This window comes from Bubalus kerabau, chromosome 2 (genome assembly GCF_029407905.1).
Source record: "Bubalus kerabau isolate K-KA32 ecotype Philippines breed swamp buffalo chromosome 2, PCC_UOA_SB_1v2, whole genome shotgun sequence".
Lineage (NCBI taxonomy): Eukaryota > Metazoa > Chordata > Mammalia > Artiodactyla > Bovidae > Bubalus > Bubalus kerabau.
The window spans coordinates 92,607,970-92,623,089 of NC_073625.1; the positions used below are offsets into that span (position 1 = coordinate 92,607,970).

The 15,120-nt window shown below is 38.7% G+C and overlaps 1 non-coding gene across 1 annotated transcript; it reads right to left on the reverse strand.

Moving 5' to 3' along the window:
- Positions 1–1,396: 1,396 nt before the first annotated feature.
- On the reverse strand, positions 1,397–1,502 carry LOC129645130 (U6 spliceosomal RNA). The gene has a single exon (XR_008711221.1). It is a non-coding gene; the product is annotated as a U6 spliceosomal RNA (small nuclear RNA).
- Between the last annotated feature and the right edge of the window lie 13,618 nt (positions 1,503–15,120).

Here is a 15,120-nt window from a genome sequence, read left to right on the forward strand (position 1 = left end):
GCTCACTAAATCAAGTGCAAATTCTTGTCCTGGTTCACAAAGCCATCTTTAACTTCCCTCAACTGTTTAACCTTATCTTCTGTTGTTCTCCAAAAGCTATCAGGTAGGTCTCCTTGCTGCTCATCAGAGGCTTTGTTTATTCCTGTCTGTAGTCATGCTCTTGCCTACCCAAATTCTGTGGATCCTTGAAAGCTCTGCTTGACTGCCACTTCCTTTATGAACCTTTCCCCAGGTCATACTGACTTCTCTCATGTCTGAACTCTTGAAATTTAAACTGAGTTCCTATAACCTTAAATCTGATGTTTTTAATGTTATCCCAGTCTTAATAATTGTAACCTGGAAAGGGGACTCTTAATCACTTACTAGCAGCCTTTGTTTTTAAAAACATCTTTAAAATATTTGAATGAATGCTATCATTAGGGATACAACGAAGGTAAGTAATGCTGGACAAATGAAGTGTCAGTATGGTAGACAGAATTCTAGATGCCCATGACCTCTACCCCTGGTGTTACTCCTGTGATTATATTATGTTATATGGCAAAAGTAACTTTTCAGTTGTAATTAAGGTTGCTAATCAGTTGACCTTAAACTAGGGAGACTGTTCAGGTGCACCTGAACACTTTAAAAGCAGAGTTTTCTTTGGCTGGTCACAGAAGAGGGAGTCAGAGAGATTCTAAGTCTAAGAAGGATTCAACCCACAGTTATTGACTTTGAAGACAGAGGAAGGTGCCCACAAGCTAAGAAATTCAAGTAGTTTCTAGATATCCAGAAAGAAAACGGGATCTCAGTTCACATGCCCAAGGATGTGGATTTTGCCAACAACCTGAATTAGCTTGGAAGCAGATTCTTTCTCAGAGCCTTCAGATAAGAGCTCATCCCAGTTGACTATTTTGTCCTTGTGAAGCTCCATACAGAGAATACAACCAAGCCCACCCAGACTTTTGACCTGTGGAACTGTGAGCTTGTAGTGAACTTTGGCACATTTCCTGCTGTTCTTCCTTTTTTTTGGTTTCAGTTTTATTGGGGGTGTAATTGGCATACAGAACTATATAAGTTTAAAGTGTACAGAATAATGACTAGACATATGTAAGTTGTGAAATGACTATCACAGCAGGTTTACTTAGCATCCATCACCTTATATGGTTATAAGGTTTTTGGTTTCCCTTGAGATAAGAACTTTTGGGATGTATGCTCTTAGCAACTTTCAGGTATACAACAGTGTTAACTACAGTCATCATGTTGTACATTATATCCTTACTACTTATTTATCTTTTAGCTGAAAGTTTGTAACTTTGACCACTTTCACCCAATTCTCCTACCTCCTACTTCTCGCCTCTGGTAACCACGTATCTGTTCTCTTTTTATATGAGTTTTTTTTTTTTTTTATTCCACGTGTAAATATATAGAACACTACATGAATTTGTATCATCCTTGTGCAAGGGCCGTGAAAATCTTTACTGTATGGTTCCAGTTTTTGTGTATGTACTGCTGAAGTGAAGCATCCTGCTATTCTTATCAAGGCTCCAAATCAGTAAGGGAGGTGTTCCAGTAAGTTGAAGCACTCGTTTTAACACACATGGTCACTGCACAGGCTTAGCAGTGCCCTTTTGTCCATCAATTTCCCACTACCTGTAGGAAAATTTTAAGGAAAAGAAAGTCCATCTTGCCTATTGCCCATGTTTTCAAAATAGTCTATAAGAGGGTCCTTGAGCAAAAAAGTCTATAAGAAGGTCCTATAAGAGGCTGCTTGAGGGGGGTGATTAGGACAGTCTCTCTGACCATTAGTAGCATTGGTTCACTGTGCAGACTCTCTCTGTTTGCTGCAAGACCAGTGTTTTCTAGAAGTATTCCCCTAAATTCTGCAGCAGCCAAGATATTAGATGGTAGGAGAACTTGTTTATAAAATAAATCCAGACACTCACTTTAGGAACTGGTCAACAAATAGTTACTGAGGATGCTTAGAAATTTGAGAACTGAATTTACAGTTTCTTCTGCAGCTTAGAATCAGAGATGATGGGCAGGAGTTTTATTATTAGTTTAACAAGCTTAAGTTTCTCCAGCCACGCATATATAACAAAAATGAATGGTTACATATTCATTTGGGGTGCTTGTGAATGATTCAAAAAGAACTTGTTCCTTACAAAATTTACTGCTGAATGACTCATTACAGGATAAAGATGAAAACAAGCCTTCTAATTTAAAGAGTTATGCAAATATTATTTTAAAAGTCAACTTTGTGGGGTACAATTTCCATACAATAAAATGCATATATTTTAAGTGTATAGTTAAGTAAATGTATACACTCATATCATCATCATAATCAAGATATAGCTCATTGTCTCACAGATCCCTCATACACAACCTCTGCAATCAGTCTCTTCTTTCAGCTAGTTTCAGGCAACTGTTGATTTCATTTTTGTCAGTATAGATGAGTTTTGCCTCTTCTAGTATACACACAGATGGAATCAGACAGTACACATATCCTTTGTATTGAGTTCCTTTCACTCAGCATGATGTTTCTGAGACTCATTCACAAGGTTGTATTTATTAGTAATTCATATTTTTTATTGCTGAGTAGTATTTAATTGTATTAATAACACAATTTGTTAGCCTATTGGTGGGTATTCGAATTGTCTCAGTTTTGGGCTATTATGAATAAAATTGCTATGGGCAGTCTTTGGGTGGAAGTAGGTTATTTCATTTTGATAAATACTTAGGGGTGGTATAGCTGGTTGATGTGATAAGTATGTTTAACTTTAAAAGAAACTGTCAAGCTGTTTTTCCAAGGTGACTGCACCATTTTCCAGTCTCAATAGCGAGAGAAGATGCTATTCTCAGTCTTCCTCAATACTTGGTATTATCGGCCTTTTGAAAGGGTGTGTGGTAGTATCTTTCCAATGGATATGTAGTGGTATCTGATCATAGCTTTAATTTGCAATTTCCTGATAACTAATGATGTTTAACATCTCTTCTTGTGCTCATCACCACACAGGTATCTTTGGTGAAGTGCCTGTTCAAGTTCTTCTGCTCATCAAAAAATAATTAGATTGTATCATTATTATCAAGTTATAAAACTTTTGAACTATATTTTGGATATAAGCCTACTATCATATATGTACTATAGAAACTTCTCTCAACTTGTAACTTGCCTTTTTGACATTTCTTTAAGAAGTCTATTTTGCCTCATTTTTCACCTTCTTCTTCAGGGCCTCTAATTACACGTATTTAGGCCATTTTCTGCTGTCCTACAGGTCTCTAAGGATCTACTTATTTTTCTTCAAAATATTTTCTCTTTATTCATTAGCTTGGATGATTGCTATAGATTTGCCTTCCTATGTTCAAGTTCATCAGTGACTATTTCCCTCTCCTTTCTGACCTACTGTGATTTTTTTTTTGTCATTGTAATTTTTAAGTTCTAAAATTTCCATTTAGCTCTTCTTTATAGTTTACATTTCTCGGCAGAGTCCTTACATTTTAACTCATGATGTCCCTATCAGCTTAATTTTTTGAACATATTTAAGCACTTGCTTAAAAAACCCTTATTTTCTAAAAACATCATCTCAGTAATTTTGGGACTGGAGTTTTCCCCTTATCTATGGGTCACTTTGCTGTTTTCGCATGTCTAGTAATCTTTAAAATTATGTACTGCACGTTGGTGGTGGTGCATTGTACAGGTTCTGGACTTTTGTTATCTTCCTTTGAGAAGTGTTACTGTTTCTTCTATTATGCAGCTCATTTACTGATTGATTACCTGGCACCCTGTAGGCTTGTTTTTATGCTTTGCTAGAGGACACTTGTTGGAAAACTCAATATGTTTCCCAAGCCCCCTCAATTATTGTGGGTCTCAACCTCTAAATTCAGTTTTCACTGCAGATCTTTTAAAGGCTTGGTTTTAGACTTTGTTAGGGTAGTTATTGGGTGGACCTTGCCAGAACGTCCATGTCTTCTAGCACTGTTTGGTATCTAGTATGTCTATTCTGTTCTTGTCTCTATGGTGACTGTTCTCTATAGTTACTACAAGCCTCAGGTACTCTTGCCATGGGCATGTGCATCTTAGCTTTAAGGCAAGGATTCGTAGAGAAACTTCTGCACAAGTTCTGGCTCTCTTCTCTCTATCCCCAACATACCTCCTTTACTTTCTGGTGCCCTGCCCTGCAGATTCTGATTGCTTCAGCTTTCCTCAGCTCTGACCTCTGCCTCTTCTGCTCAGCAGGACCGTTGTGCTCTGTTGAATTCTAGTTTGCTATGTCATGGTTGGGCAATTGTACCCATGTAGAGATCCAGGGAAATCACAGTGCTCACTTTATTTCTCCTCTCTCAAGGCTCACAGTATTGTGTTTCCTATTGTCTAAATACAGTGTTTAAAAAAATGTCCATTGTCTAAAAACAATGGCTTTATGTGCTGGCTCCAACTTTATTGTTTATAGCAGAAGGGCTCTTCCAACGTTGCTCCATATCTGGAAGTGAAAGTTTATAAGATGTGCTCTTAAGGATTAAATAAGGTAAAGATGAATGGATTTAACCCCAAAGAGACCCCAAAGCTTCTTTTTGCACTGAAAAAGCATTTTTAATAGTCATGAATCCCATCCGATGGCTCAAGGCCCTATACGTAGGAAGTTAGTGTGATGGGTCAGGTGTAGTTCTTCTACACTGTTTCCAGAAATGGAGTCCAAGAGCCATCTCTTTAAGAAATAAAAAGAAGCTTTCTAAAAATAATTGGATAGTAGTAGTGATAGCAATAACAAATTACTATCAGTGAGTACTTAATGCTCTAGGTGTTCTTATTAAGGTTTTATTTTTATTAACCAATTTATTCTTTATAATAACCCAGTCTTCAAGTCCTAATTACTAACCTGAATATTAAAATGACTAATTAATAATCCTGTTTAGAGATGAGAAAATTGTGGTATTAATAGGTTAAAAAAACTTTCTTGAGGTGACACATCTGGTAAGTGGTAGATAAAAAGCCTTTTCCAGTTTCTATCATAGAAATGTTACACAGCATAAAGGATCTTAGAAGCACAGAGTGTATTCATGTGTAAATGAGTAGGTGAGTTTGTGATGGTATTGGTGAGCACATGTGAACATGTGAGAGTGTGTGTGGATAGGTGAGGGCTCCTGCCTCAGGGTCTTCCTAAATGGTGTTCTTTCTCTTGATTGCCCACCCCTCTTCATCTTAAATCAACTCAATCTTATCTTTCAGGATTTAACGTCAATATCAGTATTTCAAGGATACCTCTCAGGTGTTTTCATAATGTGTTCTTATTTATTTCTTGCTATCACAATCATAATTGCATTTACAGAAATATTTAATGGATGTCTTTTCCACTAGACTGTTGGCTCCATGGGGCCTGTTTCCCACCATGTCTTCAACATGTAGCACAGTTTCTGGTTATGTGCTCAATGTGTATTTGTTAAATGAATGAACGAATGTCCAAGAGCAAGTGACTCTTCTCATGTTGCTATAAACTGATTTACTTTTGAGAATTGCAAAAGTTTTTTTTGCCTTTTCCTCCAATTAAAAAAATTACATATAGTAAAATTTATTCTTTTTGATATACTTTTTGCAAAAGTAAAGAGTTATGTGCAACTGACAAAGGCAATTTCCAAAATACACAAACAGCTCATACATCTCAATAACAACAAAAAACCTGACCAAAAAATGGGCAGAAGACCTAAATAGACAGTTATCCAAAAAAGACATACAGATGGCCTATAGGCACATGAAAAGATGTTCAACATTGCTGATTATCAGAGAAATGCAAGTCAAAACTACAATGGTCAAAATGGCATCACCAAGAAAAGTCTACAAATAACAAAGGCTGGGTAGGGTGTAGAGGAAAGGGAACTCTCTTACACTTTTGGTGGGGATGTAAATTGGTACAGCTTCTATGGAAAACAATAAGGAAGTTCCTTAAAAAGCTGAAAATAGCACTACCAACGATTCAGCAATTCTATTCCTCTTGCTAACCCTTTGTAGTCAAACTCTACCCACAACCCAACCCTTACTCTCTGGCAAACACTGAGCATTGCTTATTTTATATTAACCTGGCTCTTTCCTTTTGCTTCCTTCCTTGTCTAATTTCAGTTATCTTACTGCTCCTTAACACTCCTGAATACTTCATCAGAGAAATAAAATTGCTTCTAGACTGTTGCTGCACCTATTATGTTGCACATGGAGTTATTTAAACCAATAACTTGACTACTTGGAAGAGTAAGAAGAGACACACTAGGCCAGTTGGCATTTTTGTCAGTGGCATGTTATTTCTACTTTCTTAGCAGCTCCAGCATCTGTATGCATCTCTACTTCACTGAAAGTGCTAGTTGTTCAGTTGTCTCTGACTTTTTGCGGCCCCATGGGTTATTGCCTACCAAGGTCCTCTGTCCATGGAATTCTCCAGGCAAGAATATTAAAGTGGGTAGCCATTCTCTTCTCCAGGATTCTTCCTGATGCAGTGATCAAACCTGGATCTCCCTCACTGCAGGCAGATTCTTTACTGTCTGAGCCACCAGGGAAGCCCGTTAGTCAATGAAAAACTACCCCTGCCTTCCTGATTTGTCCAGATTAGTGCAATGGCGTCCATACCAGTTTCCATGCCTCCAGTACTCCTTTCAGTGTCACATCTTTTTGCTTTCTCATACTGTTCATGGGGTTCTCAAGGCAAGAATGCTGAAGTGGTTTGCCATTCCCTTCTCCAGTGGACCACGTTTTGTTGGAGAAGACTCTTGAGAGTCCCATGGATTGCAGGGAGATCAAACCAGTCAATCCTAAAGGAAATCAACCCTGAATATTCATTGGAAGGACTGATGCTGAAGCTGAAACTCCAATACTTTGGCCACCTGACGTGAAGTGCCGAGTCATTAGAAAAGACCCTGATGCTGGGAAAGTTTGAGGGCAGGGAAAAGAAGGGGATGACAGAGGATGAGATAGGTTGGATGGCATCACTGACTCAATGGACATGAGTTTGAGCAAGCTCTGGGAGTTGGTGATGGACAGGGAGGCCTGGCGTGCTGCAGACCATGGGTTCACAAAGAGTCAGACATGACTGAGTGACTGAACAGCAACAAAATACTCCTTTGCTTATGTTTAATCTCTACCTTTTCTCCAAAGCAAACTTTCTGAGCCTCTAAGACCTAAAACTCTTCATTGGCACCTTATTGAGCCTCAGCAAAACATTCACAGCTTTTCATGGGGTCCCCTGCTTACTTCTGCAGAATTATCCCTATTGGATCTTGTACCTTGTATTCTGTGATGTTCTAGTGGTCCCAAACTATTTGGCATTTTCCAAATGTGAAATAGGTTTTATGTCCTTATGCTTTTGTTCACACTTCCCAGAAAGACTTTCCTCACTGTATCTACTCATTATCAAAGACTCAATACAGGCTGGCTCTTGCATTCTTCTCAAAGACCAGTTAACTGTTCTTTATTCCCTCTTTTTGTCCCCACAGTCACCTATCCACCCACTTGCCATAACACCCATAATTCCTTATTGCAAACCCATGCTCACATATTTATCTCCCATTTCCTAGAAACAAAGCTCTTTGAGATCAAGTCTATCTCTTGATTCCCTTTGAGTTCTCAGTGCTTGGCATAGAGCCTCACATATAGCAGGTGCTCCATGCACATTTGCTGAATACCACAATGAATAAAGTTTTTACTGTATTATTATATTTGCACTTTAATAACTTACTTTAAATCTGTTTTAAATGTATCTAGTTTTTGAAGTTTTTGGAAAATTTTTGACCAAGTACTCTCCCATTTCACGAGACACTGCTGATGCTATTTGTGGGGCCACATGAAGTTCTCTCTGGCTTTCGTTCAGTCACTGTGCATCTTTCTCTGTGTGACCTGGTCTGTTGGCGTTATTTCAATTGGGCTTACCCATGGCTGTCTGCTTGCGTGTAGAAACTCAACTTGCAATTGTAGCAGTAAAAAAAGGGAAAAACAGGGGATGTCGAAAGTGAACATGAATTTCCCATTAGTGGCTAACTGTCTTTGAACTTCCTCTCCACTGAGGCTTAAAGTCAGAGCTATCACTGAGCTCAGGTCTGGACTGGCTACAGGTCACACTGTTACTCAGCTCTTTATCTGTTGTATTCAGTGTCATATTAACTTTATGAACTTCTACCCTAGGAATCTTAGTCCTCAGGTGTTTGGGTTCAACATATTTGCCATTGAAGTAGAGCGAGGACATTAAATCCTCTAAAAAATTCTGTACAACCAATGCTGCCATTTAATTAAAACAAACAAACAAACACTGACACAGGATATGATTCTTATCAATAAAGTACCCACATTTGTAACCAGCCAGCTGTTGGTCAGGAGTTAGGGCAGGTGAGAGAAGGGAGGAATATTCTGTATTTTCATCTCATCAAACCAGGTTTATGGTCCAGGTGGGTATTTGCTTCATCCCCGTTGCATGCCCACAAGTATAAACTTGGAACCTTCTGGAAAGGCAGCTGTCACCTGTTAGGACAATTGCATAGTCTAGGACAAATTCAAGTTGTAAAGAAATGATTAGCACCATGGTTTCAAATTTTCATATGACTGATTTAGGCCCCACCAATGTTTCTCAAATATGCATTTTACAGTAGGATCAGCTGGGCAACTTTCTAGAAAGATATCCCTGGTTTCTACCCCTGGAGACTGCAGTTCAGTAGACTTGGAGTGGACCCTTGGAAGCTATACTTTAAATAATCTCTCTGGATGATTCTGATGCACAAAGATGAAAAACTTTTTCTTGGATGGTTGGAGCCAAACTGGATGTTATCCTTCTGAAAAGCATCCTCAGCATTCTGAGTTTGTTGACAGACTAATGTACCTTTATTGAAACAGGTTCCAAAACACTGGCGCTTTTTGCCCCAAACCTCATCTATTTTCAATGTCTGGAAGTACATTTGATTTTGTAGAAAACACCCATGAGCAGAAAGCAAAGATGGAAACCAAGAAGGACTCAGGCTGAAGAGAAGCATCAGGAGTGACCCAGAAGTCCTGAGCTTAAATTCTGCTGGGATAAGCATCCTCTGAACAGAGTTTGTGGAGCACCTCTGGAGTACCGTGCATCAGCACTGCACAGCGGATTCCCTGTGCAGTGAACTGAGTTTACATTTTCGCACCCTCCTGCTTTGACTTACCTCATCGTTAACAGCCTAGTGCCAACCTAAAGTGTGGACATGTTTGACATGGTGGTTGCACAAATGGAATTGGAGCAGAGTAGTGATAAGAGATACACAACTGCCTGCAGAGATGAACAGATATGTGGATGTCTTATCACTTAACCTTTTTTTTTTTAATGAGTTGAATTTCAAAAGGTTGGTCGAGTTCTCCAAGTTTGGTTCAGGTCTCTAAAAGTTAGGCTTGGTCTCCATGTGTGTGGCACTTTTCTTTATAAGCTCTGGACTTAGGAGTGTGTGGTGGGGAGGCAGAAGAGTGGTCGCAGCTGAGGATTTTCACTTAAGTTGAATAATAAATAACAAGTACTATGCTTGAAATGGAGACGGCAATGGCAACCCACTCCAGTACTCTTGCCTGGAAAATCCCATGGATGGAGGAGCCTGCTAGGCTGCAGTCCATGGGGTTGCTAAATTGGACACGACTGAGCGACTTCACTTTCACTTTTCGCTTTCATGCTTTGAAGAAGGAAATGGCAACCCACTCCAGTGTTCTGGCCTGGAGGATCCCAGGGACAGGGGAGCCTGGTGGGCTGCCATCTGTGGGGTCACACAGAGTCAGAAATGACTGAAGTGACTTAGCATGCTTGAGAAGCATGAAATTTTAACAGAGACTTTAAAGAAAGAATTTTATTTATTTATTTATTTGGCTGTACTGGGTCTTAGTTTTGGCAGGTAGGGTCCTCAGTTGCGGCATTTGGGATCAGGAAACTAGACCAGGCCCCCGGCACTGGGAGCACAGAGTCTTAGCCAAAGGACCACAGGGAAGTTCCTCACGGAGACTTTTTAAGTAACTACTTTCCAGTGCTGTTTTGATCTTGGGAGATCAGGAAATGGAGATAGCACACCTGAACCTTGTAGCAGAAGGTGGAAACCCTTCAGCACATCTCAGGAAACTGACTATTGGCTATCACGAAGGCAGGGGATTGTGGTGGTTTCTTTTTGAAATGATCTCATGAAGCAAGTGAGCAATTTTTAGTCTTCTACATTCTCATTTCTGGTGGAAGGAATTAGTGGAAATTTTACTGTTCTTAAAATAATGAGACATAATTATCTTTAAGTTTGGAAAACTAGAAAAGGGTGCTAAAATCAGGGACTTCTTACGGGAAGGAAGGAACCTTAGAGATACCAGGTTTAGCCCCTGGAATCACCTTTATCCTTCTCTCTCAAGTAGTTGTCTGGCTTTATATTGATAGACAAGGATAAACCAGCTATTTTCCTTAATAAGTCACTGAAGTTCAAATGTAAAGATGGGTGAGCACCTCTGACTTGCTCCTGCCTCTCTTGAGTGCAATACATCAACACCAGCTATCACCAAGGCCAAATAGTTTACTCAAGTTTTTGGCCAAGGAATTACTTGGGTAGAACAGAAAGTCCTGCATAGCCTCTCTTGTCTGCCAAACAGTGTTCGCATTGGAGCCATTCACTGTAGAGTGAGAGTGAGAATTTCCTGGCTGTTTGAATATGTCATTCAATCTTTCAAATCTTTGTGTTTGCCCTATAAAATGTAACTTGCATGGCCTGAATGATAATACATGTGGAACATAGATGATATACAATAGAGACAATAAATTATATACCTTTGCTTGGGCAAGTAGCAATTTTTGTGATGACATTAAAATTACTTTGTGTTACTGATTGTACTCTTCCAAAGTAGGACAGACATGCGACTGGTTTAATACTGAGAAGGAAAAACAAATCTAATTTGGAGGAGTAGATAAAGGTGAGTCTGTTAAAAGCAAACAACCTGAGGCATCTCTCTTCGTAGATAGCATCCTGTCTGTCTCTGCTTTGGCAAAAGCATGTGTGGGCAAACAACTACATTATTTGATATTGTCTTAAAAAGATCAAGCTCCAATGACAATGTTTGCATCTATGGCAAACATTCTTAAAAGGATAAGTTCATTTAAAACATGCAGACAGAAATCTTTATGTTTTGTGCAAATTCATTTTTAGTAACTACACTTTGCTTGCTTTTTCTCTTTCACACCAACTTTTGGTGGTCAACATTATTGTCTCCCTAGCATTTCTTTCCGAAGTCTAACTTTCACCTTCCTTTTCTGGTCCCAGTCATTTCCACAGCTTGACCACTGCTTTCCTTGCTCTCTCCAGCTCCCAGTCTCCTGCCCTATGAATATTTCATGGGAAGGGTACCTAGACTTGGTAACTTCTTATTATAATCATGACAATAGCACAGACAAACTTCTTTACTAGATAATTTTGTAGGCATGGTTTGGTTTACCTATTAACCCTGTCTAGCAGGTTATCTCAGTTCTAAGAATGAAGGAATGACGTTAGGAGAAATGGTTGAGTAAATAATATCAGATGTTGACATGGTTCATCTTATCTTTTATTAATGCTCTGCTTTATCTATCATACAATATTGCCTCCTTTTCAGAGAAAGGTCTTGTATTGACTGGTAATCTGCATTCTAAAAGTCTTGATTCTAGGCATTGTTTTAATGAGGGCAGTACTTTATGGAGTCTCTCATATGGTTATACATATGCCTGTGTTATGTTGGTCTGCTGCTGCTGCTACGTCGCTTCAGTCGTGTCCGACTCTGTGCGACCCCAGAGACGGCAGCCCACCAGGCTCTGCCGTCCCTGGGATTCTCCAGGCAAGAACACTGGAGCGGGTTGCCATTTCCTTCTCTAATGCATGAAAGTGAAAAGTGAAACTGAGGTTGCTCAGTCATGTCTGACTCTTCACAACCCCATGGACTGTAGCCTACCAGGCTCCTCCGTCCATGGGATTTTCCAGGCAAGAGTACTGGAGTGGGGTGCCATTGCCTTCTCGGGTTAGGTTGGTCAGAAAAGGGAAATTGTCTTAGTAGTAAAGAAACTGCTGAGTATCCCAAAAAAAAAAAAAAAAAGAGAGAAGGAAATATACTATATAATACAAAAAAAGAGAACATTGGAGCTACTAAAACAAAAGATGATTTGAATAACTACAAGTTTGCAATCCACATGAGTCTATAATCTTGCTAGTGAGATTCCCTGAAGGCTATTTTATAACCTTGCTGTGCAACTTGTGGAAAAAAAAAATTGTTGACAAAACAAAGCCTACTCTGTCAGTTCCTTGTTGTGGTTGTGAGATGAATTTATGTAATAAAGTGCTATTTAAAGCATGGGCTATGGTTTTATGCAGCTGACTTTACTTAATTCTAAAAAAAAGCTCATTGAACAGTGTGGCTCAACCTGATGGAGATGTAGCTTTAGCTACATAAATTTCTGAAATTCCATAACATTCCTGAGAGATTGGTAAATATTTTTCTCTTTTTGTAACAGAAGAGGCTAAGATAATAATAATAACAATGATACTAACAAAAATTATCATACTCTATAAAATTTGAAAATCATTCTTTATATTAATAGGATTGGGAAGTATTGAGGGAAAAGGCAGGTCCTGTTGTGCTTCATGATTATTTTGCAAATTAAATCATTACTCTGGTTTAGGTTGGTGGCTGAATGACAGATACTCTTTTAAGTAAGAGTAAGAGACTATGGGTGTCAATTGAGACCTATATAAAAACTCGCACTTAATGTATTGTTTTTCCATTCTGTTATTCTCTTTTGTCACAGATTCAAACACACTTTATATGTACCCATCATTGACACTACAGTGTATGACTTTTTTAATTTTAAATTTTGGGGGGTAAATGTTAACATATGTGTACAATATAATTTCAACACAAAATTATTGAGATACTGTAATTTTTTTTACTAAGGCTTCAAAATTCAATGTGCATTTTACTAACAAGTCAACTTGAACTAGCCATATTTTAGGTAGATGATAGCCACATGTGGCTCATAACCATACTTTTGGCCTCCTGGGTCTGATGAAGCACAGTAAACAACACAGGCATGACCATTATCTGTAATATTACTTTCTTTTTTGGCACACATACCTGAATTTATATATCCAAATGCAGCCAATTTCCTTCAAAATGAAAACATGTTTCTACACTACTGACAGCTTTAAGATTTTGGAATTTTACTTTTTCAGAACATTTAAATACTGTCAAGGGTGTTAAGTTTTGCTACTTAGAGTGGAGTTGATTTATGGTAAGGCTGAAAGCTATTTGAAGCCAAGTGAAGTAGATGACCGGGCTGAGTAACATCATTGTGCTAAAACATGAATCAAGAATATGAGCAACTCTCCCATCTCGTGTTTCTTGTTTTATAAACAGCATTTAATAACAAAAAGTGATTTGTTGATCCCAACGCTGCCTTTGGTAGAGTCAAAAGTTCAAGGCCCTGCCTGATTGAGTTCCATCTAACTTTACAGATGTACTTGCCATAATACTGCAAGAACTGGTGACAAGAACTACATGACCTTCCCTCCATCCTTACTAGCTCTATGCTTTTGCTTATATTGTTCCTTATTCTCATCGACTTGTACTTATTACCCTTCATTTCAGAAAAGTTTTAATGTGGCCCTATTTATTTGTGTTGAATTCTATTCATCTTTAAGGATCTATATAATTATAGTTCCAATAGCTTCCCAACTGGAAACAAATCTTTGAGTATACCTATTTTCCCATTTCGCCTTCTATTTTGTGGTATAGCTATTAGATTCTAAACTTTCTGCTTAAGCGCCTTCAGTTTTGTAGGACTAGCATCTAGCCCAGCTTCTTCTCCTATTAAATGGGAATGATAAATCTAAATAAATCTAAACAATAAATAATAAGACCTATATTATTCTTTTTCCCCACCCTTGCATTTCATTTGCTTATTCACTTGTTTAAGAATGATTTATAGATCACCCAGGTTCAATTTCTGGGGTGTGAAGATCTCCTGGAGAAGTGAATGGCTACCCACTACATTTTTCTTGCCTGAAGAACTCTGTGGACAGAGGAGCCTGGCGGGCTACAGTCCATGGAGTTGCAAAGAGCTGGACGTGACTGAGCGACCAACACAATACTTATAAATCAACAACACTGCACTGTGCAAGCAATGAGTGTGTAAAGATCAATATGATTACCTTCTTCTTATGGAATTCATAGCTTACTAGGGGAGCCAGTGACATGATGAAGTTATTGCAAAACAATGCAATGAACGTTATTACAGAAATAAATGTAGGGTTAAGATGTGACTCAGAAGACAGAGTAGTCAATTCTGTCTTTGAGTGATGGGGGACGACTCCATAGAACAGGAGACCCACTAGGTCTGTTTCTCAAAGGAAAAATAGGTGTCATCAAGTAGACAAGGAACAAAAGGGCATGCCAGAGAGGGAAAAATATATGAAGGCACGATATATAAGAAAATATTATATCTCCAGTCAATTGCAAAACATTGAGATTTGGTAGGTAAGAGATGAGATTAGAGATGGAACAGGGGCAGATTTTGGAGAGTCTTGTGCAATTTGCAAAGGAGTTTGGACTCTGTATAGTTGAAAGGGAACCTCCAAAGTAATTAAATCACAGAGATATCAGGATTGGGTTGTTATTTAGAAAGGTCTGGAGCAGCAGAGAGTAAACTTTGAGTTTAAAGGGGAGTGGTGAGAGGGAGAAAAAAGAAAAATAGGATGCAGGCTGTTTATCTGGTTAGGATGCTAATATAAGGTGATGAGATAATAAGTTCATAAGGCAATAAGTTCAGGTGAGGATTGATAAAGGCCAGAACTAAGGCAGAGGCAGAGGAGAAAGGGAGGGACTAGTCAAGTTTGAGAGAGATTTAGGGCACAGAATAGAGGGGATTTGTGGCTATACTACATTTGGGCTGATGCAAGGATCAGATGTAATAATATATGCTCAAGAATCAAATATGATAAACTCTAGAAAGATGAAGAATTCTCAAGTAACTGGTAATGGTATTGGTAATATAAAACACCTTCTTTTGTTTAGTCACTAAGTTGTGCCCAACTCTTTGTGACACCATGGACTATAGCCTGCTAGGATCCTCCGTCCATGGGATTCTCCAGGCAAGAATACTGGAGTGGGTGGCCATT